This window comes from Bos taurus, chromosome 2 (assembly GCF_002263795.3).
Source record: "Bos taurus isolate L1 Dominette 01449 registration number 42190680 breed Hereford chromosome 2, ARS-UCD2.0, whole genome shotgun sequence".
NCBI lineage: Eukaryota > Metazoa > Chordata > Mammalia > Artiodactyla > Bovidae > Bos > Bos taurus.
In genome coordinates, this window is record NC_037329.1 from 110,065,657 (window position 1) to 110,082,167 (window position 16,511).

The following is a 16,511-nucleotide window of genomic DNA, read 5'->3' on the forward strand; positions in this document are numbered from 1 at the left end:
ACCCTACAGAACACAAGCAAATTTCATTTCAGATGATTTTCATTTTTAATATCGAGACTCCCTCATCAAAAGCAAATGCTGGGAAAGGGTTGGAAGCCAAACTTATTTATACAATAGACACTTATCCAAGGAAATGGGCTGTAGGGAAATTAGCATGTCTTGAATGATGTTATTCCTGAAATGTCAATCAGTCATTATAGCATTTGCTTCTCTCATGGTATTCTCAAAATGGATTATTGTCCCTGAATTTTTAATAACAATTTAGTGGTTCAAAATACTGACAGTGATGTATGACGACAGCTTAAAAAAAGTGCTCTGGCTTTCTGTATTGCATAAACAGAACACAATTGTGTCTCTCTAGCCAGTGTCAGAATCATTCTCGACAAAGATAATGTTGAAGCCATCTGCCAAGAGAAGGTCAAAAACATACAAAGAAAATAAATCATGACAAACATGGAATTGGCTAAAGGTTAAGGATTTAAAGGACAACACATATTTGGAAGCACAAATCACCCCTCATAGCGCAATAATTTAAACAACCTCACCTCTGGATTCCTAAATATCTGGCTTAGTAGCTGCATGTATGTCCAGAAATATTGCAAAACTGAATGAACAAACAAATGGAAAATGTAAGCAGTAAGGATGTCAGAAACTTTTAGGTTCGTTATAGCTTGCTTTAATTTTGTACAGAGGCTCATGACTTGCCATTAACTAGCTTCTTTGCACTAGAAAAATCCTATAAATAAATGTGTTGATTCCAAAAATGTTATTCCTGTGACATTCTAGGAATTGTTGGATAACTCAGTCATAGCCTTGTGGGCAGAAAAAGAAAAGTTGATATGTAAGCAGTGGCTTTGGATCATGGGCCTAAGAGTCAGTGCTGGAGCCTCAAATGACAATAAGTTATAATATTCCCTTCTCCTCCCTGCATCTATTCATTCAGAGGGTCTCTGCAGCAGGCAGTCACCATGCTTAACTCATGCAAAGCCAGCATCATGAGTAAGTAAGCTTCATTTGCATGTTCATAGACAAAAGGAAACCTCAGGAATCCTATTCACAGGGAATATTATATAAACACAGTGGAACTATGCTTCGGTCAAGACAAAAGCTAAAATTTATAGCTCCTTTCTGATGGAATTAATATTTATGAAACCAGTGTTTCCCAGAGGAAAGCTCTCCAAAAATAAAAAGTTAATAACAAGAATTGATTAAAAAAACTCTGTGTGCTCCAGTCCTTGACTCTATTACAGCCCTCATCAAACACGGCCTGGAATGATAATGAATGTTTTGATCCAACTTCATCAATAATGTGCAAGCTTGTTGAAGATATGACACTTTCTGCTCATCTGCACCCCACACCCAGAACATCTCATTGCTTGGCACATGAGATGTTCTCAATGTGCATTTGCTAATCTGTTGACTGTTAACTACATGAAGATAGGAATTGTATCTTATTCTCTACTAGAACCCATTGCCAGAGCCGGGCCAGGCACAGAAAAGGTGCTCTATAAAAATTTATTTGAATAAATAAGTAAATGCCAAGTAGATCCCCAATTCACTTTCCTTCAGCACACTCCAAATAATTCCTCTTTGCTAAATTCAATAGGCTCACTAAATCTAGCCTATTTTCATGAAGCCAGGCCCCAGAGGTCCTCTCTAGTAGGGCTTCTACTTCACAGGTAAGGAATAGCTCTCATTCCCGCAGTGGGGCTAATTTTTGTCCATTTCTTAATTTAAAAATCTTAATCTAAGCTATCTATTCTTATTTTTAAGAAACAAAAGACAGAAGTGTTTAACATAAAAGGGAAAATGGTCTTTTCACCTGTCTTATTCTTTGGAGGTATCTTTTATGCACAAAGTTAGTCAACAAAATAAGACTCTAGTTGAGGATAACTCAACTATTGCTGTGACTTCCCTGGTGGCTCAGGTGGTAAAAGCGTCTGCCTATAATATGGGAGACCCAGTTTCTATCCCTGAGTTGGTAAGATCCCCTGGAGAAGGCAACAGCAACCCACTCCAGTACTCTTGCCTGGAAAATCCCATGGATGGAGAAGCCTACAGTCCATGGGATCCCAAAGAGTAGGACAGAACTGAGCGATTTTACTTTCACTTTCAACTATTGCTAACCTATATTAGAAGTTACAGAGTGTTTTCCCCCTCAGTTAAGAGGGATGAGCAATAGATTCTTCATTTTAAGTCCCATCAGAAAAACAGACAGTAAATGCCCTATTGGACAGTCTTTTGTTTATGCCTGTCAATTCTCTGACCAAAGTATCTCACAAAATAAACTAAATCAAGATAAAGCACAGTTAACAATCTATGGTTGATATAAATTGCCCGTAGTGCCACAGTCTCTCAAAAGATTCACAAGGGTCTAAAGTGGCACAAAAGTGGCTAAATATCCATCCCTCCTGGATTGCTTGTATTTCCAGCAGGCAGATCAGATCACTGTATTCCACTGCAGAGGATCTACAGGCAGGGCTTTCTCTCCAAGTGGTCTCAACATCCTCTTTCAGCCGAGGAACTAAATAAAGATGTCTTCCTAGCTTGTGGCATCCTGTCCCCCCACCCCCAGAAACCTGTGATGCCCATTGGGAACCATAAATATCTGTTGGGAAAAGAGAGAACAACATCCCCTTTCTCTGCTGTGACTGGCACCTCTCCCTTTATCCCTGAATCTCTCAAGAGTCATGGTCATGTCTAGGCAAAGACATCTTGGCAGAAAGCAAGGTCTCAATTTCTTTTCTGAGCCAGACTTGCCCGTTTTTCTTTCTGGCCTTTTTAATTCTAAAAGTGTTTCAGATGGTTGGCTGCCTCGGTCCTCCTGATGACTGTAAACCAGCATATCTCTCCTCCCCAGTGTTAGTGCTTATTGGGCTAAGCATGACGATTAAGAACAGATGCTGAAAAACAATGGCTCCTCTAAGTCACCTTTGGTTTTTCCGCATTGTGATTATGAATTTGAAACCCAATACCTGTTGTTGCTTTTCAAAGTGTACGTTTGTGTATATGTACAATGAAGGCTATGACCTTTATGTGTTTGCATAATGCTGATCACACTGACTATTAACTGGGTGCCTATAATCAATCAAATTCTGAAACACATGAATTCTCTTCTAGTCAGCAATACTTTCTTCTTAAGATTTCAGGCTATGACAGACATAGCGTCTGGAGATGATAAACTATGTGAGTCTGTCTCTGGAATATCACTATTTCAGGGTCTGCTAACAATACTTGCCAAGTTAGATGGGGTAGGGTGGAGAATGGAAGCAAGTTGTACATTATCCTAATAGATTAAGAAAATATAATCCCATTTGGATCATTTCCTGGGCTTCCATCCAAACCATGAGATAGCTTTGCTAATCATTAAAATGTACAGGGAGAAGGTGGGCTTTTTTTTCATAACTATATTGTATTTCTAAAGGGCACTGTATTCATTTCTTTATGAGTGTAATCTAATCAGAAAAATAATTGATTCAAAGGATGATTATTCTATGAACAAACTTTCTATTGTTTTAGACTGGAACAGCAACCCTTATCCTATTTAAGGTTTTTAGTTTATACATGTATGCTAATGAATAATTATTTTCAGGAAACAACTTTAAATATTTTCAATTGCTTTTTACTGCTTCAGCAAATTTTGGTCACCCTGCAGTTAGGGTCAAGTCCATGAAGCAAGGACAACCAAGAGTGACTGAGGTTTGGAAAAACTAGAAATGCACCTTAAAGTCAAATGAACACTTTTACATGCCCTGGGTCAATAGAAGATAAACTGATTATCCATTAACATGACATGAATTTATCATGTGTACCCATTAAACAATAATAACAATGTGGGGGTGATTCACCAGGATGACCTTTGGGTTACTACATTCTTTTCATTTCTTATTTATGTGCTAACCAGGCCTGGGGTCAGTGACAAGTAGATTTGTTGTTTATGTTACCAATGTGTTATAGAGACTGTTACAATTATCACTCATAATCAGAAAAAAAATCCATGCTTTTTATGAAAAATAATTCATAATAAATAAATTTTTGTTATTGTTTATGTTTCTAATCATGCTCTTTATTCTGAATGAGAAATAGTTGTATTCAGTGAATACCAATCTCTGCCTGCTGGTCTTCTTAAACTATACCAACACCTGGACTAACTATTAAATTATATAATTTAAGTGTGTTTGTGAATTCATTATCCCAAATAAATGGCTATTATTTTATGATGTTTGTGAAAAACTATTTTATACTGCTGTTTCAAAAAATGTTTCTCTTATTTAAATGCATTTTTAAAGGCAAATTCTGAATTAATTTGATTTTTTTAAAAACTGAAAGTGCCTTCTAGACAGAGAAAGGGAGCAAATCTATGAAGATGTAGTAAGTATCAGGAACTGTGTTATCTGAATAATTTGTTTTATTTAATCTTTAAAGCAATTAATAAACTCAATAATATTACCCTATTTTATAGATATGGCTTCCCCAGTGGCTCAGATGGTGAAGAATCTGCCTGCAATGCAGGAGACTCAGGTTCAATCCCTGGGTCAGGAAGATCCCCTGGAGAAGGGAATCCACTCCAGTATTCTTGCCTGGAGAATTCCAGGGACAGAGGAGCCTGGCAGGCTACAGGACAGGTGATTGCACAGTAGGACACGATTGAGAAACTAAGACACATTTTCTGAATGAGGAAAAAAACGAGGCTCTGAACATTTATTAAAAAAAACATGTCCAAATTTACAGAGTTAATGTGTGGTGGAACATTCAGGGCCATTGGATGCCCAAACTGTGTGAGAGGCTGGACTATGAAATCATTAAGCCCCTGAAATGGTACACCGATTAGGATGCCGATCAGTGAAATAAGAAGCCAAAGCATCTTTCCTCATATAAAAAAGATTCATTGTAAAATTGGCTTTCATATTTCTCCATTTTCGCCATTCAGCTAGCCTGTAAATGCCTTGAGAATGTTGATTCATACTTTTTTATCTATTCTAGGGTATCTTACCATGGGCACTCAATAAATATTTGTATATATATTAGTCAGACATCTTCTGATTAATAGAAGTGGTTGAAAGTCAACTTAAAATTAGTCATGTACAAAAAATATATAACTGAAAAATGCAAGAGTAGATCTGGCACAGGCCCAGATAGATGTAGGACCTCAAAAGATGCAACCTTTCTCTTTGTTTCTAAGACAGATACTTTCCATATGGTGGACATGATAGCCACCAGCAGTGCAAGACTCATATTCCTTTTGCACCGCAGTCCCAGAGCAGATGGCATCCTCCATAAGACCCTGGGAAGGACTCTAGTTTTCCTAGATTGAACCATATACCTATCCTCGGACTGATCACTCTGCCCAGGAAGAAGTATTTCAATTGCCTACACTTCTGGAGTGAATGATGTTGACTCTGAAATTTCCATTAAAATCAGTTGCCACACAAGAGGAATAATTACCAACTAGAACAGGAGGAAGAAGAGAAGAAGAAGAAAAATCATGCATTGAATTTCAAGACCAAAAGTAAACTTTGAGAGAATTTATTGCAACATTCCATGAAAGATATTGAACATGCCATATTCAGTATACAGATAAAATATCTAAGATCCAGAGAGGAAAAGTGAATTTCCCACAGCCATACAACTTGATGAGGTCAGAAGGGCACAATGTACTATGCTGAACTACTTCTGATTTTATTAGCTTTGAAAAGGGGCTGCAATAGAAAATGTATGTTTGGATTTCTCGGATGGTCCAGTGGTTGAGACTTTGCCCTTCCAAGGCAGAGACTGCAGATTCGATCCCTGGTCAAGAGAGCCAAGACCCACACATCACACAATGTGACCAAAAAAAAAAAAAAAAATCCATGACTACAAAATAATTATAATCTTCATAAAAATCAACAATATCAGCTTTTCAGAAACTTTTGTTGCTTCAAAATGAAGAAAGATCTCATGGGAAAGCAAATTGCTAGAGAAAAAGAACACTGAGATATCTCTAAAGACCACTTTTCAAGTCAAATTCAATATGACATTAGGAAGTCTATATTAAAAATGAGGGCAATAACAAATGGTGAAGATGTAGAAACATTGGAACCATACATTACTGATAGGAATGTAAAATATTACAGCTCCTTATATGTGAATATTCTTAGCAATATTATGCATAATAGCCAAAAAATTAAAACAACCCAAAAGTTCATCAAATGATAAAGAGATAAACAAGATGGTATATCCATACAAGGGAATGTTACTCATCTATGAAAAGAAACAAAGTATTAATATATGCTACAATACAAACAAACTTTGAAAATATTATGTTTCATGAAAGAAGCCAACCACAAAATATTATATAGTGTTTGATTCCATTTTTAGTAAATGTCCAGAATAGGTAAATCCATAGAGAAGAGAAGTAAATTCAGTGACTGCTAGAGGACTGAAAGAAGGTTTTTGTAGAGGGTTTATTTTTAAAGCAATAAAAGTATCCTGAAATTAGATAATTGTGATGGTTGCACAACTTTGTGAATATAGCAAAACCCAGTGAGTTGTGCAATACATACATACACACGTATTCCCATTTGAAGCATACTTATTAAGGGCCCACCACGTGTTGTCTTTTATTATATGATTGGAGATACAGACACAAACAACATAGCTGTGGTTCCAGCTCTCATGGGCAGTGTTGAAAGCAAGGTGTGTTTTCATCATTCCGATAAAATCCCTTATGCCTGGTTACTGGTTAACCCTTGGTCTCATACCACCCTGGCTCCTCTCTTAAAATGGGTGAATTTTGTGGTATTAAATTATTCCTCAGTATGTTTTTTTGAAGGCATATTTTGTATTAAAAAAAAAAAAGAAAGGTGTGTTTAGTGTGCCAAAGAAAAATGCCAACAAAGGAAAGTTATTGCTTTGGTTAAGAGACATTTATGAGGATTTCCTTTAGAAACAAACAGACTAGAAAAGTCTGTATCAGGTATTGTGTTCTCTCTATTGGTGCCAGTGGCTCAGGTGGTAAAGAATCTGCCTGCAATTAGGGAGACCCAGGTTTGATCCTTGGGATGGGAAGATCCCCTGGAGATGGGAATGGCAACTCACTCCAGAAATTCTTGTCTGGAGAATTCCTTGGACAGAGGAGCCTGGCAGGCTACAGTCCACGGGTCACAAAGAGTCAGATATGACTGAGTGATTAACACTTTTAAGAGAGAAAACTCAATAAAAGGTATATTAGTGAGTGGGTTGCAGCCATAGGAAACAGAGGTTCAGTACTACAGGACCCACTGAGATGTAATAAGTTCATGTTGCAGAATTGTCTCTTTTAGGATACTGACCCCCACCCTCATCGATGGCCTTCATGAGAATGCACAACTCCTGTAATTCTGGAAAAAGCCTCCAACTGAAAGTGGTCAGTGTGTACAGGAACTGTCCTCCATGGCTCCAAATGCACTTAGAAATGGGCCAAGGGAATATGGGACAGGGATACAACAAGCATAGTAGAAAACGTCCATCAAAAATCTGTGTATATTTGCTCTCACCCAATGAACACCAACCCTGATGCTGGGAAAGACTGAAAGCAAAAGAGGATGAGATGGTTAGATAGCATCACTGACTCAGTGGGTGTGAATTTGAGCAAACTCTGTGAGACAGTGAAGGACAGGGAAGCCTGGTATGCTGCAGTCCATGAGGTGGCAAAGAGTTGAACACAACTTAGAGACTGAACAACAACAGCAATGGAATACCTACTTTTTGTGCTGGGAACTTTCATCCACATGGTAGCAGCATACTAAAATGACAGAATTGATAACTATGGAGATTAAGTTTGTCCAGATACTTGCCTCACAAACTCCAAATCTATACAGTGGTAGCAAATAAGCATTGTGATATTAACATTCTAGCCTAGACCCCAATCTACAAGTAGCAGACAATTTTCCTTTCTATCCACACTACCAAGCTTTCATAAAGATGAATGTGTACCATCCTCAAATTTTCTTGACATAGTGAACCTACCACTTTTGAGATTACTTTGCACACCTTTGGCATATCTTTCAAAGACTCATTTTACTTTTCAGAATCAAGTCTTGGTCATATTTAAATAAAATCCTGATAAATAAAAGAAATAGATGCATTTGAACTTTGAAAATGGAAAGTGTGAATGAGGTAGAGTCTGTGTGACCCTGTATGCTGGCTGGGAGTGAAAAATGAAAATGAAGGGTCAGGTAGACAATGTGGGCTGATAAAAGAGGGGATAAAACCATGATGTCAGAATATATCTTTGTGGATACATATTTATTTTTAAAACTTGACATTTATTTTTTGTAATTTTAATGTTTGTGACATTTTGATGCTATGTGGAAATGGAACTTACAAAACACATTGGGTTTCAAACGGTCTTGGGGGCAAAAATTTCTTGTTTCTTATTTGCAGTCTGCCTACAGAAACCCAGGAAATATTCAGTGTAGAATAGTAAGTTTTGACATTATTGAACCAACCTACAGAAGACAAGAAACGTGATGAGCAGTAACCAAGGCAATCTCTGAAGCCCTATAGTAAACCTAACATTATAAGCTTTCAGATTAATGGGATTCAACTCACATCTGAGAACTTACTATTTATCCAACATTGCTTCTAGCTATGGACAATCCTGAGGTTCAAAACAAACTCTTAGTCATAAAAAAATCTTTGGAGACACAAAATGAATCTAAGTAAAACAGAATAGAAGGCAGGCTCACTCTTTTTAATTATAAACCCAAACCTGGTTTTCTGCTTTGCAGTTTTGGAAACTGATTTGACAACATTAAGAAAAGATTGATCTCTCAGAAGTCCCAAGATGATTTATTCCAGCTTTTGTGTCTATAATTTTCATTTTCTGTGGTTTATTGCTGACAAATCACTCTTCTTAGTCACACTCTTGCTGTCAGTATTCAGTCAGTTCAGTTGCTCAGTTCATGTCCAACTCTTTGTGACCCCATGGACTGCAGCATGCCAGCCTTCCCTGTCCATCACCAACTCCCAGAGCTTGTTCAAACTCATGTCCATTGAGTCAGTAATGCTGTACCCAACCCAGCTGCAGTGTGAACAAGATTAAGTATTTGAGATTTGGGATTAGACAGTCCAGGTTTGAATGGAGTGATCTCCAAGTCATCCTTAAGTGAGCTTGAGTGTTAATACACCACTCTGAGACTCTGTGACTATATTTAAAAGGTGCAAATAAACAAACTCATTAATAGAGCTTTGAAATGACTACAGGATTTAACACTTGTAGTGAAGTTCCTAGTCGTGTCTGGCAAATAAATAGAATCACTGCGTCATTGATATTGCTGATGTTGTTTCAATCCAGTGTTGCTGCCTGGGAGCCATAAACACAGTCTTGTTTCCATCACTTCCAAGTTCTTGAGAACACCTCACATTAGTCTTCAAGTATTGACAAGAATACACTGTAATTGTCAGCTGAGACTTCCATAACAAAATTTCATAGACTGGGCTGCTTAAACAACAGAAAATTTATTTTCTCACAGTTCTGGAAGCTAGAAAGTCAAAGACCAGTATTCAGCAGGGTTCAGTTTCTGGAGAGGCATCTCTTCCAGGCTTCCAGATGGCTGCCTTCTTGCTGTGTCCCAACATGGTCTTTTCTCTGTATGCACGGTAGAAAGAAAGAACTCTCGGTTACCTTTTATTCTATTCTGCTCTATTTTATTCTATTCATCCTATTGGATTAGGGTCTACCCTCATGAACTTGATTAACCTGGCTTATCTCCATAGAGACTGAATCTCCAAACATAGCCACACTGAGGTTTAAGGCTTCAATATGATTTTTTGTGGACACAAACATTCACCCCATGGCACAGACTCTCAACAAAGCTAGTTCCCTCACCCCCTCAGACTCTGAATTTTTCTCTCTTTGACAGTCTCTCCAGAATCTTGGACTTGCAGAAATCAGCAAAAGGAAAACAAGATGCATTGGTGAATATGTTGACTGGGCAACTGATGTTGTTGATATTGAGCAACTGAACCTAAATACTTTCCAAAATGGCGGACCCTAATCATGCAGAAGCTGTCAACTTTCTGAAAATAAAAAGTGTTCAGCAATTGTGAGGAATTACTATTACATTATACAGTTTTATAAGAAAATATTATTGTCTTTGTCAATGTTATCTAGTGTTATTAACAAATTTGTAAACAGCCAATGGTCTTCCTTCTATAATATCATCATTAACACACATCATCAGCAGTATTCTGCATTTTCACAGCTCTTCTTTCAGAAGATTTAATAAGGATTTTAGAAATATTATTCCCTTTATCCTGACAATTTTCCTTACAGTTAAACAAAAGGATTTAAGAAGCTGATCATGTAAATCTGAAGTATATTGAAAGCAGCCAGCCTTCTCACTGAATTAAATCTTTCATTATGCTGAATCCCTGGGACAAAAGGACAATTTTTATGGAAAATTGTCTTAATGAAAATATGAAAGCAGCAAATGAACAAATTAATGAATAAAAATGAACAAAAATTAAAAGGTATGTGATGTGTACACTGTGAATGTGATATACATATTATGTTTACTTGAAGAATTGAAAACTATAGTACTAGGACCATTTCCTGGGTCATTTTTATTCTGCACCTCATAGGTAAGTTGTTTAATATGAAGAGCTGGACTTTTATACCTAAGGTAAAAAGATATTTCTAAGGTGCTTCTGAGAATCCATCAACAATCTTTAAAAAACATGTGAGCCATATTTTACTTCATTTTTCTTCCCGAGAACTAAGATTAAAGAAGACCTTAGGAACTATTTCCATTTAGTTATTGCTCTGATAATAGGAGAAAAAAGAGTGGGAAATTGTCAGAGTGTTGGTTCTGCCGTAAATGCCATGTGCAGGAGTGGAGGAATTTTAATATGAAAACTAAAAAGTGTGTTATACAGTATACAGACACCTTATACAGATGTCTAAAGACTGTGCATGATTGAACACGAAACTTCAAGGCTTGGGGAAGAGAAAGGAAATGCAGTGGTCTCTCAGAGGCTGAGCTCCAGATTCCTGAGGGAGTACCTTTATTCTATACTGTTGTCATGTAGTTGCTCAGTCATCTCCAACTCTTCTGCAACCCAGGGACTGTAGCCCTCCAGTCTCCTCTGTCAATGGGATTTTCCAGGCAAGAATACTGGAGTTAGTTGCCATTCCCTTCTCCAAGGGATCTTCCCAAACCAGGGATCAAATCTATGTCTCCTGCATTGGCAGATACCACTAAGCCACCAGGGAAAACCACTCTATACTGTAATTAATGGTAATTTGGTGAGAATTTTTGGAAAAGAATGACTTATGATTACTTAGACACATCTTTATGCATTTCAACCAAATGAACCTTAGACAAAACGTACACCTAAGTCATTGACTCAAACCATCTTTTTTGTCCCAAATTGTTCCCAAAGCTTAACATTTTTAAATTAGTGCTCCTGAAGCATTTATTCCAAGTTATAAAAATGCAATCCTTGGGCAGCAGACCCAGGTATCATGCTGGGTCTCCTGCCAGTTTAAATCTATGTAAGATGATTTTCAACCACCATCATACATCCTATAGAAAATTTGAAGTCTTCACTGGGAATATTTAGAAATTGTAGTTCAGTTCAGTTCAGTCACTCAGTCATGTCCGACTCTTTGCGACCCCATGGATTACAGCACCGTACACTTCCCTTTCCATCACCAACTCCCGGAGTTTACTCAGATTCATCTCCATTAAGTCAGTGATGCTATCCAACCATCTCATCCTCTGTCATCCCCTTCCTGAAAGGTTGTTGCTGAACCACGCAGAGACGCCAGGATTCTTGGCCTCCGGAGGAGAAGAATTCAATCCAGGACCAGAAATGAGGCTTGATCACTCAGAGCTTTTGTGTAATAAAGTTTTATTAAAGTATAAAGGAGATAGAGAAAGCTTCCGACATAGACATCAGAAGAGGGTAGAAAGAGTACCCACTTGCTAGTGTTAGCAATGGAGTTATACACTCTCCAATGAATCAAAAGAATGTCTAGAGGTTGTAAAGACCTCACCAGACCTACTCCAATAATTTACATTTTAAGATAACAGGATTAACCAGAGGGTTTAATCCAGAGACTGTCCTCAGGCGGGGTACATTATTGTTATATAATCCTAAGGAATGAAGAGGAAAAAAAAGTTTGTCCTTTCTTCCTCCTTGAGAATTCTAGATCCTTCTCTTCTTGGGGACCCTTAGACTTCTTATCAACCTGCCCAGGAAATGACTCTTTCATTCCCTTCCCACCTTCAATCTTTCCCAGTAGCAGGGTGTTTTCAAATGAGTGAGTTCTTTGCATCAGGTGGCCAAAGTATTGGAGTTTCAGCTTCAGCATCAGTCCTTCCAGTGAAATTCAGGACTGATTTCCTTTAGGATGGACTGGTTGGATCTCCTTGCAGTCCAAGGGACTCTCAAGAGAGTTCTCCAACACCAAAGTTCAAAAGCATCAATTATCTGGCAGTCAGCCTTCATGGTCCAACTCTCACATCCATACATGACTACTGGAAAAACCATAGCTTTGATTAGATGGACCTTTGTTGGCAAAGTAATGTCTCTGCTTTTTAACATGCTGTCTAGGTTGGTCATAGCTTTTCTTCCAAGGAGCAAGCAAGGAGAAATTCTAGAGATTTCCAGTATTCCTTAGTCACTTCTGGTTCCAGTTTCCAGCTTCCATTGACTGCCTCTTTCCATTTTCTTGGTGACATCTCTTTACTGTACTCTTATCCTCTCAATCCACCACACTCCATCTGACTCATACAAGGCAGCTCTTAGAGATAGAAATTTACTGAGGAAGAATGAAAAATACTACTGAAATTTTCAACAGACTATTTAAAATTGGACATTACTTTTTTCTTTAATAAGTCCTTTAATAATTGCTATCATCTGGAGATCCAAATATTCGTAACTTGGCACAGTAACCCCTACTTTTCCTTCCTACATCATTATATCTCCTCTACTCTCCATTATTGTCTCTTCCCACCAATTCATTTCTTTGAATAAAAGTCTTTTTATCTTTTATATTTTTTTCTTACATTTTTTTACATTTTTATTGTGTTGGTTTCTGTCAAACATCAACATGAATCAGCCATAATTGGTGGATAATTGCTTTAAAATGTTGTGTTGTTTTCTACCATACAATAAGGTGAGTCAGCTATAAGTATACATATGTCCCCTTCCTCTGAAACTCCTTCCCACCCCACCTTCATCCCATCTATCTAGGTCATCACAGAGCACCAGGGCTGAGCTCCTTGTGTTATAGAGCAGCTTTCTACTAGCTATCTATTTTACATATGGTAATGTACATGTTTCATGCTACTCCTCAATTCCTGCCACCCTCTCCTTCCCCTCTTGTATCCACAAGTCCATTTTCTATACCTGCCTCTCTATTCCTGCCTTGCAAGTAGGTTCATCAGTATCATTTTTCTAGATTCCATATATATGCATTAATATATGATACTTGCTTTTCCTCTCTGACTTACTTCACTCTGTATAACAGGCTCTAGGCTCATCTACTTCACGACAACTGACTCAAATTCATTCCCTTTATGACTGAGTGGTATTCCATTGTATATATGTATCACAAATTGGAAGAAAAATTTTGCTGTCTTTATTGCCTTCTTCTAATCTTTTCCTAAATATCTAACCTTCCACTTACAAAGAGTTTATCAAGGTACTTCCCTGAACAAATATAATTCCCTCCCTTAGGGAAATAGCTACCAGTTAGTAAAATATTTTATTAATTTCCCTATATAAGGAAACTCTGAAAACCTAAGCCATTTCAGACAAAATTGTGAGGATCTCAGTACAACCTCTCATTTTGCTTTCTAAGTGAAAAGCATCCTAAGTTTCACCATTAGCATTATGGCATTTTAATATCAGACAATCATATAGTCTCATATTATATTTCTTCATGTAGCTACAATGGAATAACGATGTATTTTTAAATTACTGACTTGGCCCCACTTAGACACAAGAGCAACTTCAAGCTGGATCTTTTGTGCTAAGAGATGTCAAGAGGCAAATGGCTCAGTTACGGTCACTAACTTTCAGTCAGTCCCTAGACTTGGGAAGCCAACGGGCATGGTGTGAAATTGAAAATAAAGAGTGACTGTATCTATTTCTGCATCATATGTAAAAATTTGGCATCATTTATGGGCAGAGCTGGAGTATGGAACAACTAGAAAAATGTCACTTCCGTATATATTTAGATCTCACCATCTATGAGAATTGTTTGTCCTCGATGGGCGTGTGTGCACGTGTGTGTGTGTGTGTGCTTGCCAACGGTTACCCACTAGATGCCAGAAGAACTAGAAGACTAGTCTGCAACTCATGCTGTTGGGAAACTTTTTAAAATACTTATTCTTTTTATTAAACCTTTCAATTAAATCAAAGAAATTAATATGTCATAAAAATAATTTTCAAAATTTAAGACAAAAGACTTCAGAGATAAAAATAGATGAGTCCTTCACTATCTGTAAAGTCAAATACCTATAATTCAAGTAAAAAGATAACATTCACATATAAATTTTGAGACAAATACTATTCAGTTTAATGGGGGAATTAGCAAATAAATTGTAGAAGCTGAAATAAGTTTTCTCAGGTTGAAGGAAATTAGATTAATTTTTTTTTTGGTGGGAAACTCTTAAAGAGACAAAATTTAAATGTCTGAAGCCACCTGTACTGTGGGGCATAAATCAGAGTATCAAAGATCATGAATCCAGTTCTCCTGGAGTCTCTCAGACATTATATTAAATGTATTATTTCTAACTTAAGGAAATAGACTGATGAGGGAGGAAATCCTGAAGTGAGACAAATCTTTGGTTAGTAATTTCCAAAAGATGGATGGTTAGGGAAGGCTTACTTCCAGAGGAAAACAACTCTGATCCCGGAGGGAGACAGAAAACCAAGAACCATGGTAGACTCATAGGCTGGCTTTGGTTTGAAAAGGCCTCGATTTCCCACTTGTGTGTTCAATCCTTTTGATTTCCCCCTGCTGAACAGTATATGAGAGATCCCTAGAACCATCTGTGCATAGTGGAGCGTGGGAGCAAAGAAATAAGCAGTAAGGGCAAGTAGGTTCTGCCCCATATATCCCCTCTCCTGGCCCCAAGAAGGAAGCATCCCTCCACAAGGAAACTGCCAGGAGTTGCAGGCTATGAAAAGCAGTGGATAGAACTGTGCAGTGTACCCGGCAGAGCTGTGAATCATGAGATAGAGCATGAGGTGCGGATGAACAGCTGCCAAGAAGTGATTCAGGAGGAGCAAGAGATCAACAGATCTGTATTCCAATATATACCAAAGGAGGTGACCACTGAAGGGACTGGGAGCTTGTCTTACTCTTGGAGGAAGAATGAAACAGAATCTGGCATTTCCAAGTGCATTAGCAATATGAACTTGAAGCCAAAAGACATTACAGTCTAGTAATGTTAAAGAGTTGACTCACTGGAAAAGACTCTGATGCTGGGAGGGATTAGGGGCAGGAGGAAAAGGGGACGACAGAGGATGAGATGGCTGGATGGCATCATGGACTCGATGGACCTGAGTTTGAGTGAACTCCGGGAGTTGGTGATGTTCAGGGAGGCCTGGGGTGCTGTGATTCATGGGGTCGCAAAGAGTCGGACACGACTGAGCGACTGAATTGAACTGAACTGACCTGAATGTTAAAGAAAAATAGAGGGAATATTCTTTCGCTAATTCTGATCTACAGGCAAGTCTAATGTAAAGAAAAGAAATGTGAACTCTTTGAGAGATACAGTTTTGAAGTTGAACTCTTGAAGATATTTTGGAAGTACCAGCTATGACGTTTAATAACATTAATTTCTCAGAGTAGTCAAGTGTTTTCCAATTTAAAAAGGACTAACATTTTTAAAAAAATGAATTGCTTTGGAAAGACATAGATCTGGTAAAAGTGCAAATGATTACTTTGTTCACTGGAGAGCAGCCTAGGAGAGACACGCATAGCCTCGTGTCACCTGCTGTTGTTTTCTTGACTCGGATGAGCGGGCATCCAACATACCAATCCATACCAGACACTCCCCCTTTTGTCTCTTCTAACAGAACCTGGCTAACAACTGACAGTGAGTTCATGTCTTCAGTAATCAAAGCTTATTTCTGACTTCTTTCAAAAGGAAATAACCACAATGCTTTAGCTGAGTGTGATATCACTGAACTATAATTATTTCTGGCTCAGAGGGGTGCATAAGAAGGCATTTTGTAAAATCTGTACAGTACAGGAATAATTCATCAAGTAGCACAAGACTTTGCTAGCATATTGTGATAGTTAATTTTATGTGTCAACTTGACTAGGCCATGGTACCCAGATATTTGTGCTATCTGCTCAGTCTTATCTGACTTCTTGCAACCTCATAGACTGTTTTCTGCCACGCTCCTTTGTCCATGGAATTCTCCAGGCAAGTATACTGGAGTGGGTTGCCATGTCCTTCTCCAATCCAGATATTTGATCAGGCACTATTCTGCATGTTTCTGTGAAGGTATATTTTTATGAT